Raw genomic sequence first — 5,396 nt, forward strand, 5'->3', positions numbered from 1 at the left:
GTTCTTTCTATGCGCCGTTATAACACATTTTCATCTCATCATTAATTTCTGTGTGCATATATTGTTGTATAAACGAAGTCTTATAATAATGGAATGTACAAAAAATGAGCCAGAAAAACGGGGCTAACTCGATAACCATGGCCTGATTTTAACGAAAGTTGTTTTATTCTGTTTCTATTCTCATTTCATTACAAATATGGCGCTGTTGTGTGCCGTTTTTGCTGTATTTAATTACACACAAGCACACACACAAACAATCTCAGAGTTTTAGTAGTATATAGATTATTTTAAAGCCAATAGTTATGACAAGTTTGGTTACGTAACTCGGTAAGAGTCGTATGTTGTGCGTGTGGTTCAACTGTTGTTGTATTATTGACGCCAAGTTACTCGAGGCTTAGGTATTATTCTCGTTACCTTAAGTGAGTATTGTTACATTATAGCGTCGCTCGCGTAGTTTATAGAAAGTTCGAGGCCTCAGAGAAAATGAATAAATATTGGTGACTAGCGAGCCCAAGCCAAATATAGAAGAAGAAGTGAATTGAAAGTAATTTTCAGTCAAAGAAAAGTTACTTAGTGAAAGAAAGCATGAAGTTAACGGGCATGTGAGTGATTATGCCTTAACTGGTGATATTTTGAAGTGAGTTTCACAGTTTAACAGAGATAAGGACACCTTGTCAAAGGGTGTTCTAAATTAATCGAACCCTTCTGTGTGGACTTTGAAGAAAAGAGACAATTATTTAAACTTCGAGATACAACTGTGGTAAACCACGAGGTAACGTAAGTGAATTTATCACAGATTGTATAGTAAGAAACAGAATAGAGAAAAATAATTCGTCTGGTCAATTGAATTTCAAAGTAATTGAATCACCCAGTGTGATCTTTTGACAAGAAAAGAGAATTATTTAAAGTTTAAGTTACAACTGCGATATCCTATAGTGTAGATTTTTTTTTTTTTTTACATAGGTTTGACTTGTTTTGAATATATATTGTTTGAAAACAACTGGATTGTGTACTGTCCGTTTATTGTTCAAATTTATCGTCAATAAGTCCAGACACTCACTGTATAAGAATACCAGCCCACATATACATAAAACCCTAACAAGTAGCTCAGTTGAATTACAGTATGTACAACCAAACGATTTCAAAACTCATATCTTTACTTCTAGTAATGTGACTTATATCAAAATTAAAACCATTAAAGAGAAACATTTCAAGTTTTGTAATAAAACTTAAAAATTTAGCAATATTAAAATATATTTTCATAAAAGCTTCACCTAAATTCATATTTTAGCATTCTAAACAGGATGTCTGTTCTAATTTTTTTCTTTTTAAGTAGTCACGTATACAGTTATATCACTGACACTTTTGCTTATTTTGGACTACAATACGAAAACATTTAAGTTTGTCATAAAGCTTTAGTAATTAAGTCTACGTTCTTTACTTAATCCCTTATGGGTTTGCCAAAATGAGAAGAGTGTATAATAATAGTATTCCTATCCCACTATATATATCACGTTCATTCTGTATCAGCTTGTAAAAGGCGTAAACTCCATAAAATTATTGTTGTATCGAAACTTGAACAGCCTACATAAATAGTGTTTTGATCATTGCTGTGTTTGTTGTATCCTAGTTGGCCTGAAGAGCTCTGGAATGAGCGAAATATATTGTTGGCAGTGTATGCGAAAATAAAGTGAGGTGAGAATACTATTATTATACACTTTTTTAATTTTTGAAAATCCCTAAGGGACTAGATAAAGAAAGTAGTGTTTGAAAATCTCTTTCTTCGCCAGCTTGTAAAAGGTTTCGAGTGACACACCAAATGAAAGCACCCAGAGCAAAGTTTTAGAACAAGGTCCAAACTTGCATAAGATTCTCTGTGTGAAAGTAAGAATTCGTTGACATGTGATCAATTTACAGACGTCATAACAGATGAGGATATGAGAATTAGGTTAAACCAAAGTAGATGTACTTCTTTAAAGGAAGCTCTGCAGACAATTAGCGACACAGAATTGAAGGAATAACAAAAAGACAATATGTGTTTCAAGTGTAACTTGAAAGGGCATATCGTTAAGAGCTGCAGACAAAAGCTTGTGTGGAATAATAACCAATTCAAAAGAATACCAGTAAAGAAGAACTGTTATAGATGTACTAAACCTGGCCACTACAGCCGAGACTGTGATGACCCAACAGTTGTTAAGACACCATGGGAATAATACTTTGATGATGAAGGCACAACCAAGCTGGATTTACAGTGCAAAGTTCATTTGAGAATACTCTTCCTGCACCAAATGAGTTAATAAGTTCATTATCCAAAGAAACAAGTTCATGGGTTTACTGATAGGATGTAGTGCAGTATATTGATCGATGCTGGTTCAACAGCTACAATAGTTCGACAATAGATTTCAATAAAAAATGGTATTGAATTCAGGAAAAGAGAGCATAAACAAGTAACACAGTATCAAATTGAGACTTCTTTTTGAGAAAGATGTATTTGAGCATACTGAACTGTGACTTTATAATAAATAGCACAGTTAGTTTCTGTGTAAACAGATTTATTCACAATTACAAACCGTTTTATACATATAAGACTTATTCTTTGACATGGTATATGCAATTTCATACACTGTGTGAATCAAAACACTATTATTAGCAACACCTTATAACATTTACTTTTGCTTGCAGACAATGTCTTTAGTTCAGAACTCTGTATTACATACATTGTAATATTTTGACCTTTTACTATTTGTAAAATCAAAAATCCAGAATTAAAGTTAAGCAGTCTTTTGACTATATAAAGGTACACTGACTATTAAGTTAACTTAAATCTTGTGTAATAGGATAAAATAATAACAATTTAAGGTTTGGATGGACATAGCTTCCTCCCATAGCCTCAGGCCTGAATACATGGTTGTGACACTGATAGCAGTAAGTGTGTTTGTAGATGTTATATAAAGGACCTATAATTTACAAACTCAGTTAAACTCAAGTTAAACCAGGCTGATATTGGTATTCTCATCAGTTTATACACTGTGTCAACTATTACGTATGGTACAACCATTAACTGTATATATTGCTGTTACCAAGTTGTGGCTATTCCATCAGCTTTCTACTACCTAAAATAAAAGATTATTTCTGTGCATGTATACGCACAGTTTAAAAGATATAAATTATTGTGATAAGAAAGAGTTGCAAAGTGAGGGTACTTAGTGATCTCTACATGTCTGTTCTAATAGGAGAACTGTTTGGAAACAAGTTCCTACACACCAAGAAACATCTGGTTAAGATACATATTTTCAGTATATGGCTACATGGGAAAGAGATGCTACTCAATTTTATTGAACTTTGAAAAACATTAAGACCCAATGTAATAATTTCTACACATGTGAATGTAAGAAGAGAAAATAAAGTTACTACCAGTATATACAGGAAACCCCATTCTGTCACCATACCACCACATATAAGATCTAATCACCACCTATCACAGAAAATATCCTCTTACTTCACCTACATAAATTGTTCTATACAACTTTGCACCCACAAAAAGACTTACTTATTGAATTGAAATACCTAAAGAACATAGCACTATCTAGAGGTTTCAGCTCCAATATCACAAATAGGGCTTGTATCAAACTTCAAAACAGTGAAAAAATATTATGTTAACTCTAACCTTTCACCTTCTAACAACACAAAACATAACAACTTTCTTTCATTCCCTTTTGTGCCAGAAATTGCTAATGAAATCACTGGTCTTTTTAATAACTTTAGCACTGGTGCAAAAAACTATATTCAAATCTTCACATAAAATTAACATCTCACTACCTAACCCAAAAGAATCCTATTAAAAGAACAAAAACAGGGCATATACAGTATACGATGTGAGTGTAGAAAGATATACACAGGAAAAATGTCACGTTCCATATGAATAAGATGCAAAGAACACCAAGGTCACATGCTTAAAGGTGAATTCCAGACATCTGCCTTAACATATCATCAATATGAAACAGCTCACAAAATACTTTGGGATGAATTTCTTCTCCTATACCAATCCCAAAATAAAAAGTAAATAGATGATTTAGAAACTAAAGAAATCAGTAAACTTAACAATATCTCACTAAACATCAGCCATATTTGGACAAGATCTACTCACCATTCATATACTTGACCAGATTTTACCTCTACCTGTATCCTGTCACCTGCTGACACCATTTAATCCCTGTATCTTTTGTCTTTGTAACCTTGTATTACTTAGTACTGATCATACCTGAAGAAGGCAGACTAATGTTCTGTCGAAACATGTTCCACCATCAATAAAACTTTTCCTTATGTTTATAATTTGTCGTTTGCCTACCTATTATTATATTAGCTTAATGTGCTTCCTTACTCAAGGTCTTTATGATGTTTTTCACATGCTTAGTGCCCAGTAATGAATTATTCTTTAGAGTGAAGTTAAAACCTATGCATATAAATACATACATGAATATTGAGTAGAAACACTTCATCATAATGCTTCCAAACATTTTGATGTATTCTCTGCACTATCAATAAATATGTCCTGTTGCCAAAACAGGCAATATCACACACAAAAGTGTTACACACACATATATATATATCTATATATATATATTGAAAATTGCACATCATACTTTATGGTATAAACACATCTTTAGAACACAACCCTGTTTAAAAGTCATTAAGAAACTCCACACAACGCATCGTATTTATATCTTAATAGTAGTGCATCAAAATCATTTTGTTTCAATATAAATACTTCTAGTAATTATGTTATGCATTTTTTATACTACTACTGTAGATATATATATATATCATTAGAAACTACCATTCAGCTCAGTAACAGAAAATAGTTGTTGAGTAAACTTACATACAACTCTGCAAAATTCATTTGCAAATTTAAGCTAACAATAACTGGTACAATAGCAAGATGCATATCAGACATTTAAAAGTTCTAAGTCTGTGTTTAAAAAAAAAATATGAAAATGTAATTAATATATTAAAATGTGTTGACTGCAACTGAAAGAATATTTCACTAAAAGAAGTAAGAATGCTACTTTTGACTGGAAGTTAGATGATATGAAAAGAATAAAATCCAAAAATAACAAGCCTTTTAATGACAGATCAGACTGCCTCCAGTACATGATTTGCATTTCCTAAGCACACCATATAAAGGCAATCATAGAATTACACTTATTCATTACTTTACACAAAATGTTCTTTTCCATGATGAAGCCTATCTCATCAAGACTGTTTGAATGTACTTTTGTTTATCCTGAAGTTACAAAAAAAGAAAATGTGTCCGGAATTACTATATTATAAGTATTTTATGAAAAAAAAGAAAAAAGAATATTTTGAACAACAGACAGAGATAAAATCTCAAAAAA

This window comes from Limulus polyphemus, unplaced genomic scaffold, assembly GCF_000517525.1.
Source record: "Limulus polyphemus unplaced genomic scaffold, Limulus_polyphemus-2.1.2 Scaffold2756, whole genome shotgun sequence".
In the NCBI taxonomy this organism is placed as follows: Eukaryota; Metazoa; Arthropoda; class Merostomata; order Xiphosura; family Limulidae; genus Limulus; species Limulus polyphemus.